Consider the following 16,049-nt stretch of genomic DNA (forward strand, 5'->3'; position numbering starts at 1 on the left):
GTGAATTCTATCAAAATTTAAAGAATAAATAATATCAATCTTTCCCAAACTCTTCAGAAAATAGGGGATCACATCCCAACTCATTCTGTTAACTCAGCATTACCATGACAGAAATATTGGACAAAGACATCAAAAGAAAAACAAATCATAAGCCAACTTTCCTCATGAATATAAATATAAAAATTCTCAACAAAATAACAGGCAACTGAATTCACAAAATATAAAAAGGATTAAAAAACATGATCAAGTGGGACTTATCTCAGAAATATGAGATTTATTTAATACATAAAGTTAATTAATGTAATACCCATCATTGGGGCTTCCCTGCCAGCTCATATGGTAAAGAATTTGCCTGCAATGCAGAAGACCTGGATTTGATCCCTGAGACTAGAAGAACCCCTGGAGAAGGGAATAACTACCCACTCCAGGGTTCTTGCCTGGAAAATTCCATGGACAGGTAGGCTACAGTCCATGGGATCACAAAGAGTTGAAGAGTTGGACACGACTGAGTGGCTAACACACACACACACACACACACACACACACATCATTAATTGAATAAAGGACAAAAAACTACATGATCTCCTTAACAGACATAGAAAGAACATTTAACAAACTTCAACCCCAACTCATGAAAAAAAATTTCAACAAACTAGGAAGAAATGAGAATTTCCAGCCATGAAATTAAAAGATGCTTGCTCCTTGGAAGAGAAGGCAATGGCAACCCACTCCAGTACTCTTGCTTGGGAAATCCCATGGACGGAGGAGCCTAGTAGGCTGCAGCCCTTGGGGTCGCTAAGAGTCGGACACAACTGAGCGACTTCACTTTCACTTTTCACTTTCATGCACTGGAGAAGGAAATGGCAACCCACTCCAGTGTTCTTGCCTGGAGAATCCCAAGGACGGGAGCCCAGTGGGCTGCCGCTACAGGGTCGCACAGAGTCGGACACGACTGACGTGACTTAGCAGCAGCAGCAGCTCCTTGGAAGGAATGCTATGACAAACCTAGACAGTGTATTAAAAAGCAGAGACATCACTTTGCCAACAAAGGTCCATACAGTCAAAGCTATGGTTTTTTCAGCAGCCATGTACAGATGTGAGAGTTGGACCATAAATAAGGTTGAGCACTGAAGAACTGATGCTTTCGAATTATGGTGTTGGAGAAGACTCTTCAGAGTCCCTTGGACTTCAAGATCAAACCAGTCAATTCTAAAGGAAATCAATCCTGAATATTCATTGGAATGACTGAGGCTGAAGCTAAAGCTCCAATGTTTTGGCCACCTGATGCAAAAATCTGACTTACTGAAAAAGATCCTGATGCTGGGAAAGATTGAAGGCAGGAGGAGAAGGAGGCAATAGAGGATGAGATGGTTGGACAGCAACATCAACTCAATGGACATGAGTTTGAGCAAAATCAGGGGACAGTGAGGGACAGGGAAGCCTGGCACGCTGCAGCCCATGGGGTCACAAAGAGTCAGACACTACTTAACAACTAAACACCAAGAATAAATGGCAGTTTTCCCAAGTGGCGAAGTGGTAAAGAATCTGCCTGCCAATGCAGGAGATACAAGAGACACAGATTCAATCCCTGGGTCTGGAAATGGCAACCCACTCTAGTATTCTTGCTGGAAAACTCCATGGACAGAGAACTGACAGAAGAACCTGGAGGGTCTACAGTCCATGGGGTTGCAAAGAGTCAGACACGAATGAACACACACAGCATACAGGATAAATGACATCTATGAAAAACCCATGGATAATATCATCTTTATGGAGACTATGAAATACTGAATAATTTTCTCTTAAATCAAGAGCAAGGCAATGTCTGCTCCCACCACTTCTGTTCAACATTGCACTGATGATTCTAGCCACTGCAACGAGGAACAAAAAGAAATAAAAAGCATCTGTATCAGGAAGGAAGATGTAAAACTGTCTTCATTCCCTAATAACATGATGTTGTATGTTAGAAAACCATGGAATAACACACACACACACACACACACACACACACAAACTCATAGAACTAATCAGTTCAGAAGGTCACCAGGTTCAAGATTATATAAAAATCAATTGTGTTTTTAAATACCAGCAATGAGTAATCCAAAAATTAAATTAAAAACACAATTCTTAGGATTAAACAAAATAAATACAAGAGCTATACACAGGAAACTACAAAATACCTCTGAGATAAAAATCTAAATAAATGGAGAGACATTTAATATTCACAGATTAGAAGACTAAATATTATTATATATCAATTCTCTCTAAATATACGGATTCAATGCAATTCCTATTAAAATACAAGCTGTCTTATTTCAGAAACTGACAAATTGATACTAAATGTTATATGGAAATTCAAAGGACAGAATAAACAAAACATGTTGAAAAAGAACAAACTTACATTTTCTAATTTTAAAACTTAACATAAAGCAACAGTAATTGAGATAGCATGATACTGGCATGACAGTGACATAGATCAACAAAACAGAACTGAGAGTCTAGAAATATATCCTTACACATATAGCCAACTTATTTTTGACAAAGGTACCAAAGCAATGTAATGAAGAATAAACTGTCTTTTCAACAAATGGTGCTGGGACAATCGGATAGCTGGAAAATTAGAAAAGATGAATTAATATCCTTGCCTCACATAATACACAAAAATTCAACATGGACAACAGACCTAAATGCACAAGGTAAAGCCATAAAATTTATAGAAGAAAACCTTCATAACCATGGGTCAGGTAAAAAGTGTCTGAAACATAAGCATACCATAACAACACCAAAAATATAATTCAGAAGAGAAAATATTGCTAAGGTGGACTTAATTAAAATTTAAAAGTTATACAGTAAAAGTTAAGCAATAAAGCAAGGAAGAGACAAGCCACAGTCTGACAGAAAATATCGGTAAATTAGATGCCTGATAAGGACTTGTATCCAGAATACATAAAGAACTCAATAAGAAGACAACACAATTTTTAAATGGGCAAAAATTTTGTTTTACATTTTAGAAGACGTATACATATGGCCAATAACTACATGAAAGAATTCTCAACGTCTTTAGTAATTAGGAAAATTAAAGTTAAAACCACAATGAGACACCACTTATCATCTATTAAAATGTCTATAGTCAAAAAGACAACAAAAAGTGTTGGAGAATATGCGGAGAAACTGGAATCCTTCTGAACCTTCTGAACTGATTAGTTCTATGAGTTTGTGTGTGTGTGTTATTCCATGGTTTTCTAACATACAACATTGCTGGGGAGAATGGTATAGCGACCTAAGCAAAGAGGCTGCAGTTTCTTTAAAACTTAAATGTAAATGTATCTTATGTCCCAGTAATTCCACTCCTAGGTATCTATCTAGGAGAAATGAAAATATATGTCCACACAAAGACTGTATGTAAATGTTCACAGCAGCATTTTATTCATAACAGCCAAAAACCTGAAATAAACCAACTTCCATTTGCTGCTGAATAGTTAAACAAAAAACAGGGTATATGCAATTAATTACTAGGAAATAAAAAGGAAAGAAGTGATATGTTACAACATGCATGAACCTCAAAAACATGCTAAATTTAAAAAGCCAAGTATAAAGCATCATATATTATATAATTACATTACATCAATTCCATTATATCAAATGTTCAGAAAAGGTAAACAGACAGAAGGCAGATTTGTAGTTGACTGGGGGTAATAAATCAGATTGACTATATTCTTTGCAGCCAAAGATGGAGAAGCTCTACACAGTCAGCAAAAACAAGACTGGGAGCTGACTGTGGCTCAGATCATGAACTCCTTATTGCCAAATTCAGACGTAAATTGAAGAAAGTAGGGAAAACCACTAGACCATTCAGGTATGACCTAAATCAAATCCCTTATGATTATACAGTGGAAGTGAGAAATAGACTTAAGGGACTAGATCTGATAGACAGAGTGTCTGATGAACTATGGACAGAGGTTCGTGACATTGTAGAGGAGAAGGCATCAACACCATCCCTATGAAAAAGAAAACAAAAAACAGAAAAATGGCTGTCTGAGGAGGACTTACAAATAGCTGTGAAAAGAAGGGAAGCTAAAAGCAAAGGAGAAAAGGAAAGATAAACCCATTTGAATGCAGAGTTCGAAAGAATAGCAAGGAGAGATAAGAAAGCCTACCTCCGTGATCAATGCAAACAAATACAGGAAAACAATAGAATGGGAAAGACTAGAGATCTCCTCAAGAAAATTAGAGATAGCAAGGGCACATTTCATACAAAGATAGGCTCAATAAAAAACAAAAATGGTATGGACCTAACAGAAGCAGAAGATATTAAGAAGAGGTGGCAAGAATACACAGAAGAACTATACAAAAAAGAGCCTCACGACCCAGATAATCAAGAAGGTGTGATCACTCACCAAGAGCCAGACATCCTGGAATGTGAAGTCACAGGTTTTAGGAAGCATCACTATGAACAAAGCTAGTGGAGGTGATGGAATTCCAGTTGAGCTATTTCAAATCCTGAAAGATGATGCTGTCAAAGTGCTGCACTCAATATGTCAGCAAAGTTGGAAAACTCAGCAGTGGCCACAGGACTGGAAAAGGTCGGTTTTCATTGCAATCCCAAAGAAAGGCAATGCCAAAGAATGCTCAAACTACCGCACAACTGCACTCATCTCACACACTAGTAAAATAATGCTCAAATTTCTCCAAGCCAGGCTTCAGCAATATGTAAACCGTGAACTTCCAGATGTTCAAGCTGGTTTTAGAAAAGGCAGAGGAACCAGAGATCAAATTGCCAACATCTGCTGGATCATTGAAAGCAAGAGAGTTCCAGAAAAACATATATTTCTGCTTTATTGACTATGCCAAAGCCTTTGACTGTGTGGACCACAATAAACCGTGGAAAATTCTTCAAGAGATGGGAATACAAGACCACCTGACCTGCCTCTTGAGAAACCTGTATGCAGGTCAAGAAGCAACAGTTAGAACTGGACATGGAACAACAGACTGGTTCCAAATAGGAAAAGGAGTACGTCAAGGCTATATATTGTCACCCTGCTTATTTAACTTATATGCAGAGTACATCATGAGAAACGCTGGGCTGGAAGAAGCACAAGCTGGAATCAAGATAGTAGGGAGAAATATCAATAACCTCAGATATGCAGATGACACCACCCTTATGGCAGAAAGTGAAGAACTAAAGAGCCTCTTGATGAAAGTGAAATAGGCAAATGAAAAGTTGGCTTAAAGCTCAACATTCAGAAAACTAAGATCACGGCATCCGGTCCCATCACTTCACGGCAAATAGATGAGGAAACAGCGGCTGACTTTATTTTGGGGCTCCAAAATCACTGCAGATGGTGACAGAAGTCATGAAATTAAAAGACGCTTACTCCATTGGAAGGAAAGTTACGACCAACCTGGATAGCACATTAAAAAGCAGAGACATTACTTTGTCCACAAAGATCCATCTAGTCAAGGCTATGGTTTTTCCAGTAGTCACGTGTGGATGTGAGAGCTGGACTATAAAGAAATCTGAGCACCAAAGAATTGATGCTTTTGAACTGTGGTGCTGGAGAAGACTCTTGAGAGTCCCTTGGACTGCAAGGAGATCCAACCAGTCCATTCTAAAGGAGGTCAGTCCTGGGTGTTCATTGGAAGGACTGATGTTGAAGCTGAAACTCCAGTACTCTGGCTACGTGATGTGAAGAGCTGACTCATTGGAAAAGACCCTGATGCTGCGAAAGATTGAGGGCAGGAGGAGAAGAGGACGACAGAGGATGAGATGGCTGGATGGCATCACCAACTCAATGGACATGAGTTTGGGTAAACTCTGGGAGTTGGTGTTAGACAGGGAGGCCTGGCGTGCTGCGGTTCATGGGGTTGCAAAGAGTCAGACACGACTGAACAACTGAACTGAACTGGGGGTAGTAACTTCAAATTGGTAGGAGGGATCTTTCTGTGGTGGTAAAACTATTCTAAAATTGAACTGTAGTGGTGGTTATACAAAACTACAATTCAAAATCATTGAATTGTACACTTAAGTAAATTCTATGGTATGCAAGTTCTCAATAAAGATTTTAAAAACAATTGCAGAATGATTGAATATGGAACAAAAGAAAAGGAAGAGACCTAAATCCACATATCAACAATTATGTTCAATATAAGTGGTATAAACACATCAACTGAACAAAAGACATTGTCAGATTGGATAAAAATAATAACCAACTTCCCTGGTGGCTCAGACAGTAAAGAATCTGCCTGCAATGCAGGAGATCTGGGTTCAATCCCTGGGTTGGGAAGATCCCCTGGAGACAGAAACAGCAACCCACTCCAGTATTCTTGCCTGGAGAATCCCCACGTTCAGAGGAACCTGGCAGGGCTGCAGTACATGGGGTCCCAAAGAGTCAGACACAGATTGAGCAACTAAGCTCGCACATATGCTATCTATAAGAAATCCACTTTAAATAATAAGATATACATAAATAAAAAGTTAAAAGATGAAAATATAAATACCATGGAAATGCTAATCAAAACAAAACCAAAGGAGTGACTTCCCTGGTGGTCCAGTGGTTAAGCACCAATGCAGGGAACACAAGTTCTACAGGGTCACTCGTTTGATTCCTGATCTAGGAACCAAGATCCCACATGCCATAGGGCAGCTAAGCCTGTGCACCACAACTACTGAGTCCATATTCCACAACTACTTAAGTCCATACAACCCAGAGCCTGTGCTTCACACACAGAAGAAGACCCTGCAGTAAGAAGCCCACACACTCCAACTAGAGAGTAGCCCCCACTTGCCACAACTAAAGAAAGCCCATGAACAGCAACGAAGACCCAGAGCAACCAAAAATAAATAAGTAAATAAAATTTTTAAATTAAAAAAAATTTACCTATAAAAAGAAAACTAAAGTGGCTATACTAATGTCACATAAAGCAAACTTCAGAACAAGGACCACTACCAGGAATGAAGAGCTACATTTTGTAATGATAAAAGTTAATCCACAAAGGCAGCATCACAATGCTAAATATATATGCACCTAACAACAGGCACTCAAAACACACAAAGCAAAAACTAGTATTACTAAAAGTCAAATTCGCCAAGTAAACACTACTCTCTCAGTAATCAAGAGAACAAGCAAATAGAAAATCACAGAGCTATAAAAGACCTGAACAATACTGTCAACCAATTTGACCTAACTGACATTCATAGAGTACTTCAGCTAACAAAATTCTTTTAAAGTATGCATATAAAGTATGAATCTTTATTCACCACAGTAGACCATATTTCTAGGCCATAAAATAAAAGTTAATGAATTTAAAAGCTATGAAGTCCCACAGAATATATTCTTGGACCATAATGAAATAAAATAGAAATCAATGACAGAAAGACACATGGGGAAATCCTAAGATAACTGGAAACTAAAGATACTACAAATAACCCATGTACCACAGCCTAAGTCTTAAGGGAAATGACAAAATATTTTTTAATTGAATGAAAATGAAAATATGACATATTAAAGTTTGGGGAGATTCATATTAGTAAGAAAGAATGTTCTGAAATTAGATATTGGTAAGCATTGTACGACACTGTGAATATACTGAAAACCACTGAATTATATAAAGAGGTTGAATTTCATGGTATGTGACTTATATCTCAAGTTAAAAACATTGAAGAGAGAAGAAAGATCTCAGACTAGACTTTTAAGATTCCACCTTAAACTAAAAAAAAGAAAAACAAACCAAATCCAAAGAAAACAAAAGGAAGAAAATAGTAAAAATAAGATCCAAGTTTGATAAAATTACAAATAGAAAAACAACAGAGAAAATCAATGAAAACAAAAGTTGATTTTTTGAAATGATTAATAAAATTGACAAATCTCTAGACAAACTGACCAAAGGGATTAAAGAAAACAACAAAACAAACTCCCATTATCTGGAATAAAATAAGGGACAGCACTACAGGAACTACAGATGTTAAAAAGGATAAGGAAATATTATGAACAATCTGCCATTGTATTAGGTTTCTATGTTCTTTAACAAATTACCATAAGCATAGTGGTTTAAAACAACACATTTATTATCTCACATTTTTAAGAGTTCCCACATGGTTTAGCAACATGCTACATTTCGGGTCTCAAAAGGCTGCAAACAAGGTGTTGGTTGCGCTGTGTTTTCAGATGGAGGTTTGACTGGTTAACAGACAGAATAATGATCTCTGAAATACACCAACCTAATTCCGGGATCCTAATCCCTAGAATCTGTAAATATGTTGTGTTATATGCAAAGCTTAAGCTTCTTATCCTTATTCGTCAGAGGCCCAACAGAATGAAAACCACAATCACAGAAAACTAATCAAATTGATCACATGGACCACAGCCTTGTCTAACTCAATGCAACAATGAGCTATGCCATGTAGGGCCACCCAAGACAGACAAGTCATGGTGAAGAGTTCTGACAAAATGTGGTCCACTGGAGAAGGGAATGGCAAACCACTTCAGTAGGCCTTGAGAACCCGATGAACAGTATGAAAAGGCAAAAAGATAGGGCACTGAAAGATGAACTCCCCAGGTTGGTAGGTGCCCAATATGTTACTGGAGATCAGTGGAGAAATAACTCCAGAAAGAATGAAGAGATGGAGCCAAAGCAAAAACACCACCCAGTTGTGAATGTGACTGGTGATGGAAGTAAAGTCCAATGCTGTAAAGAGCAATATTGCATAGGAACCTGGAATGTTAGGTCCATGAGTCAAGGTAAATTCAAAGTGGTCAAACAGGAGATGCTAAGAATGAACATCGACATTTTAGGAATCAGTGAATTAAAATGGACTGGAATGGGCAAATTTAACTCAGATGACCATTATATCTACTACTGTGGGCAAGAATCCCTTAGAAGAAATGAGGTAGCCACCATAGTCAACAAAAGAGTCTGAAATGCAGTACTTGGATGCCATCTCAAAAACGACAGAATAATCTCTGGTCATTTTCAAGGCTAACCATTAAATATTGCAGTAATCCAAGTCTCTGCCCTGACCAGTAATGCTGAAGAGCTGAAGTTGAACGGTTCTTTGAAGACCTACAAGACCTTCTAAAACTAACACCCAAAAAAGATATCCTTTTCATTATAGCGGACTGGAATGCAAAAGTAGGAACTCAAGAGATACCTGGAGTAACAGGCAAATTTGGCCTTGGAGTACACAACGAAGCAGGTCAAAGGCTAACAGAGTGTTGCCAAGAGAACCGACTGGTCATAGCAAACACCCTTTTCCAACAACATAAGAGAAGACTTTACACATGGACATGACCATATGGTCAATATTGAAATTAGACTGATTACATTCTTTGCAGCCAAAGATGGAGAAGCTCTACACAGTCAGCAAAAACAAGACCGGGAGCTGACTGTGGCTCAGATCATGAACTCCTTATTGCCAAATCCAGTCTTAAATTGAAGAAAGTAGGGAAAACCACTAGACCATTCAGGTATGACCTAAATCAAATCCCTTGTGATTATACAGTGGAAGTGACAAATACATTCAAGATATTAGATCTGATAGAATCCCTGAAGAACTATGGATGGAGGTTAGTGGCATTGTACAGAAGGCAGTGATCAAGACCATCCCCAAGAAAAAGAAATGCAAAAAAGCGAAATGGTTGTCTGAGGAGGCCTTACAAATAGCTGAGAAAAGCAGAGATGCTAAAGGCAAAGGAGAAAAGGAAAGAAATACCCATTTGAATGCAGAGTTCCAGAGACTAGCAAGGAGACATAAGAAAGCCTCCCTCAGTGATCAATGCAAAGAAATAGAGGAAAACAATACAATGGGAAAGACTAGAGATCTCTTCAAGAATATTAGAGACACCAAGGAACATTTCATGCAAGTTCAGTTGAGTTGCTCAGTCGTGTCTGACTCTTTGCAACCCCATGAACCACAGCACGCCAGGCCTCCCTGTCCATCACCAACTCCCAGAGTTTACCCAAACTCATGTCCATTGAGTCAGTGAGTCCATCAAACCATCTCATCCTCTGTCGTCCCCTTCTCCTCCTGCTCTCAATCTCTCCCAGCATCAGGGTCTTTTCAAATGAGTCAGCTCTTCACATCAGGTGGCCAAAGTATTAAAGTTCCAGCTTCAACATCAGTCCTTTCAATGAACACCCAGGACCGATCTCCTTTAGGATGGACTGGTTGAATCTCCTTGCAGTCCAAGGGACTCTCAAGAGTCTTCTCCAGCACCACAGTTCAAAAGCATCAATTCTTCTGTGCTCAGCTTTCTATACAGTCCAACTCTCACATCCATACATGACTACTGGAAAACCATAGCCTCAACTAGACAGACCTTTGTTGACAAAGTAAGGTCTCTGCTTTTTAATATGCTGTCTGCTGCTGCTGCTGCTAAGTCACTTCAGTCGTGTCCGACTCTGTGCGACCCCACAGACAGCAGCCCACCAGGCTCCCCTGTCCCTGGGATTCTCCAGGCAAGAACACTGGAGTGGGTTGCCATTTCCTTCTCCAATGCAGGAAAATGAAAAGTGAAAGTGAAGTCGCTCAGTCGTGTCTGACTCTTAGGGACCCCTTGGACTGCAACCTACCAGCCTCCTCCATCCATGGGATTTTCCAGGCAAGAGTACTAGAGTGGGGTGCCATTTCCTTCTCCGAATATGCTGTCTAGGTTGGTCATAACTTTCCTTCCAAGGAGCAAGCATTTTTTCATTTCATGGCTGCAATCACCATCTGCAGTGATTTTGGAGCCCAAAAAGATAAAGTCAGCCACTGTTTCCATTGTTTCCCCATCTATTTGCCATGAAGTGATGGGACCGGATGCCGTGATCTTAGTTTTCTGAATGTTGAGCTTTAAGACAACTTTTCATTTGCCTATTTCACTTTCATCAAGAGGCTCTTTAGTTCTTCTTCACTTTCTGCCATAAGGGTGGTGTCATCTGCATATCTGAGGTTATCGATATTTCTCCCAGCAATCTTGATTCCAGCTTTTGCTTCATCCAGCCCAGCATTTCTCATGATGTCCTTTGCATATAAGTTAAATAAATAAGGTGACAATATACAGCCTTGACATACTCCTTTTCCTATTTGGAACCAGTCTGCTATTCCATGTCCAGGTCTAACTGTTGCTTCCTGACCTGCATAGTTAAGAACAGATACGGTATGGCCCTAACAGAAGCAGAAGATATTAAGAAGAGGTGGTAAGAATATACACAAGAACTATACAAAAAGATCTTCATGACCCAGATAACCATGATGGTGTGATCACTCACCTAGAGCCAGACATCCTGGATTGCAAAGTCAAGTGGGCCTTAGAAAGCATCACTGCAAACAAAGCTAGTGGAAGAGATGGAATTCTAGTTGAGCAATTACAAATCCTAAAAGATGATGCTGTGAAAGTGCTTCACTCAATATGCCAGCAAATTTGGAAAACTCAGCAGTGGCCACAGGACTGGAAAAGGTCAGTTTTCACTTCAATCCCAAAGAAAGGCAATGCCAAAGAATGTTCAAACTACTGCCTAATTGCACTCATCTCATACACTAGCAAAGTAATGCTCAAAATTCTCCAAGCCAGACTTCAACAGTACATGAACCGAGAATTTCCAGATGTTCAAACTGGATTTAGAAAAGGCAGAGGAACCTGAGATCAAATTCCCAACATTCATTGAATCACTGAAAAAGCATGAGAGTTCCAGAAAAACATCTACTTCTGTTTTATTGATCACACCAAAGCCTTTGACTGTGTGGATCACAACAGCTATGGAAAATTATTAAAGAGATGGGAATACCAGACCACCTGACCTGCCTCCTGAGAAATCTGTATGCAGGTCAAGAAGCAACAGTTAGAACTGGACATCGAACAACAGACTGGTTCCAAATCAGGAATGGAGTATGTCAAGGCTGTATGTTGTCACCTTACTTATTTAACTTATATGCAAAGGACATCATGAGAAATGCTGGGCTGGATGAAGCAAAAGCTGGAATCAAGATTGCTGGGAGAAATATCAATAACCTCAGATATGTAGATGACACCACCCTTATGGCAGAAAGTGAAGAACTAAAGAGCCCCTTGATGACAGTGAAAGAGAAGAGTGAAAAAGTTGGTTTAAAACTCAACATTTAGAAAACTAAGATCATGGCATCTGGTCCCATCACTTCATGGCAAGTAATGGAAACAGTGAGGGACTTTATTTTCTTGGGCTCCAAAATCACTGCAGATGATGACTGCAGCCATGAATTAAAAGATGCTTGCTCCTTGGAAGAAAAGCTATGACCAACCTAGACAGCATATTAAAAAGCAGAGACATTACTTTGCCAACAAAGGTCCTTCTAGTCAAACATATGGTTTTTCCAGCAGTCATGTATGGATTTGAGAGTTGGATTATAAAGAAAGCTGAGCTGAAGAATTGATGCTTTTGAACTGTGGTGTTGGAGAAGACTCTTGAGAATCCCTTGGACTGCAAGGAAATCCAACCAGTCCATCCTAAAGGAAATCAGTCCTGAATATTCATTGGAAGGACTGATGCTAAAGCTGAAACTCCCAATACTTTGGCCACCTGATGTGAAGAACTGACTCATTGGAAAAGACCCTGATGCTGGGAAAGATTGAAGGTGGGAGGAGAAGGGGACAACAGAGGATGAGATGGTTGGATGGCATCACTGACTCGATGGACATGAGTTTGAGTAAGCTCCAGGAGTTGGTGATGGACAGGGAAGCCTGGCGTGCTGCAGTCCACAGGGTCGCAAAGAGTTGGACATGACTGAGTGACTGAACTGAAATGAACGTGCAAAGCAGCTTTGCAGGTGTGATTAAATTAAGGGTCTTACACTGGAGATTATATTGAATTATCTGGGTTGGCCCAATGTAATCACAAAGGTCTATATAAGAGAAACAGGCAGGCAGGTGACATGCCTGTCACCTGAGAAGGAGCTGTGACAATGAAATAAGAAGTCAGAATAATGCAGTATGAGAAAGAATTGTGAATCCATTGCTGGTTTTGAAGACAAAGGAAGAAGCCAGAAGCCAAAGGATATACACAGCCTCCAGAAGCTGGAAAAGGCAAGGAATGGATTCTTTCTTCAGAAGGAATATAGCCCTGCTGACCTCGATGTTTAGCCCCATAAGATTCATTTTGGATTCATCCTCAGAATTATGAGATAATAAATTTGTATTGTTTCAAGCCACTAAGTTTGTAAAAATCTGATACAGCCATAGAATACTAATACCATCGAGGAAAAGCATACTTCCTAAGTCAGACAAAGATAGATATCATATGATATTGCTTTTATGTAGAATCTGAAAAAAAATGGCATAAATTTACAAAACAGAAATATAGTCACAGATGTAGAAAACAAACTTATGGTTACCAAGACGGAAATGAGGGGAGGATAAAATGAGAGACTGGGATTGACACATACATACTTCTATACATAAAATAGATAACTAACAAGAACCAACCTTATAGCACAGGGAACTCTACTCAACACTCTGTAGTGACCTATATGGGAGCAGAATCTAAAAAAGAGTGGATATATGTATACCTGTAACTGATTCTCTCTGCAGTACAGCAGAAACTAACACGATATTGTAAATCAACTATATTCCAATAAAAATTAGTTAAAAAAAAAAAAAAGAATACACTTCCAAGCTCACTCAGACTATTGGCAAAATTTATTTCCTGTGGGTATAAGGCTGAAGGCCCTGAATTCTTGCTGGCTATTGGCTGGAGGCTATCCTCAGCTCCTACAGGCTTCCTTAAAATGATAAAGAACTTCTACACAAAACCTACAATTAACATACTTAATGTTGAATAACAAATCACTGCAGATGGTGACTGCAGCCATGAATTAAAAGACGCTTGCTCCTTGGAAGAAAAGCTATGACAAAACTAGACAGCATAATAAAAAACAGAGACATTACTTTGCCAACAAAGGTCCATCTAGTCAAGGCTATGGTTTTTCCAGTGGTCATGTATGGATGTGAGAGTTGGACCATGAAGAAGGCTGAACGCCAAAGAATTGATGCTTTTGAACTGTGGTGTTGGAGGAGATTCTTGAAGAGATCTTGGAGGAGATTCTTGCAGTCCCCTTGGACTGCAAGGAGATCAAACCAATCAATCCCAAAGGAAATCAACCTTGAATATTCACTGGAAGGACTGATGCTGAAACTGAAGCTCCAATACTTTGGCCACCTGATGCAAAGAGCCGACTCACTGGAAAAGACCCTGATACCGAGAGAGACAGAAGGCAGGAGGAAAAGGGGGCGACAGAGGATGAGATGGTTGGATGGCATCACCAAGTCGATAATATGAGTTTGAGCAAGCTCCAGGAGATGGTGAAGGACCAGGAAACCTGGCGTGCTGCAGTCCGTGGGCTGCAAAGAGTCAGACACTACTAGCAACTGAACAACAACCCTCTTCCACCGGAAGTCACCAACAGGACATAGAAAGGACAAACATTGTTCAGTGGCATTCTCATCACTTCCTCCTCCCCCACCAGTCTCTTTAATATTCCAACAGGTTTTTAACTACAGCTAAGGAGAAATTACCCTTATTCTCATGTTTATATTTCAATATGTCATTTAAACTAGTGACAAAGATCATATGCACTCTCACTCATTCCTTTATCTAAAAGACAATACCTCTAAATGCTTGGGGTGGTCTTTAACATGCTACTTCCTGCTCAAAAACTTGTAGGTGTTTCCTATTACCTAACACATTAAAGCATCTGAGTATTTTGAGTTCCTCCCTTATCAAATAGCCCCTTTCTGACTTTTGCAACTCCTTATTTTTTAAACATCTGCTGAACATACAATGATCTCTACTTTCTAGATAATAATGTGAATATGATGACCGTATTTGTCAAGCTCATTGACAAGAACTTGTGGCCATAATGAAATCAAATATTTGAACTCATATCATCCCAGAATACTTGTGGCATATGTTTGCCATAATTAAAGGATATCTCAAATATACACACACAAAGTTAAAACACCATCTCTATCTTGCAAGAGTAGGTCTGTGTGGTACAGGCTACTCCACAGCAACCTCTGACCCTGTTCAGAGTCCTGGCTGCCTCTAGACCTACCTTGTTCAATCCCACCTTGCTTTCCTTTCGCTATTCCTTTGACCTTGAAAATCTTACCTTGTGCGTCATCATTCTATTCAGTGCCCCCCACTTCGGAGATAAGGTAAACATCTTCAAAATGTTTGTGCTCACCAATGTACTCTCCACTCTCTAAACAACTCTTGCAACATAACAAAAATTTGTCTCTTCAGTGTATGAGAACTTTGCATGTAATTGTTCTCCTTTTTTTTTTCTTTCTACATGTAATTTTCATTTAAAAATAAAGGAATTCTATAAACTTTTATACTGTCTCTAATACTTTAATACCAACAGTAAGTTAAATGAAAATTATGAGTTTTCCAGGGTGTACTAGTGGTAAAGAACCCACCTGCCAATGCAGGAGATATAAGAAATGCGGGCTCCATCCCAGGGTTGGGAAGATCCCCTGGAGAAGGAAATGGCAACCCACTTCAGTATTCTTGCCTAGAGAATCCCATGGACAGAGGAGCCTGGCAGGCTACAATCCATAAGATCACAAAGAGTCGGACAGAACTGAAGCAACTGAAGGAAATACTCATGTGTTTTCCTTAACCCAAGCACCTCCATTCACAAAGTAATCTGTCCCTCTAATCCTTGGAACTTTCACTGCATTTCATTCCTCTACTGAGCACATTTCATTTTTTGTTTTGCATTATGGTTCTCTGTCAATTATGTTTCCTCTCTGCGATCACATCTCCTTGAAAGAAACAACTGTGTCTTACTCTAATTTGCACCCCTTCTAGTTCTCAGCAAGAGACACTTTTTTCCTTAAATAAAGGAAGGAATTAACCAACAAAGATTTATATAGTGATACTATTACAGCCTCATCTTCCATTTAAGCCTGTCGAACTGTCTAGAAATAAAACACTTACTGAAAACTGTTCAGAGAACCCTATCTGTGAAATCACTATTACAATGTAATTATAAAGAAGGTTTGGGATCCCCAGACTATTATGTAAAGCTCTGT

Source organism: Dama dama, chromosome 29 (assembly GCF_033118175.1).
Source record: "Dama dama isolate Ldn47 chromosome 29, ASM3311817v1, whole genome shotgun sequence".
Classification (NCBI taxonomy): domain Eukaryota; kingdom Metazoa; phylum Chordata; class Mammalia; order Artiodactyla; family Cervidae; genus Dama; species Dama dama.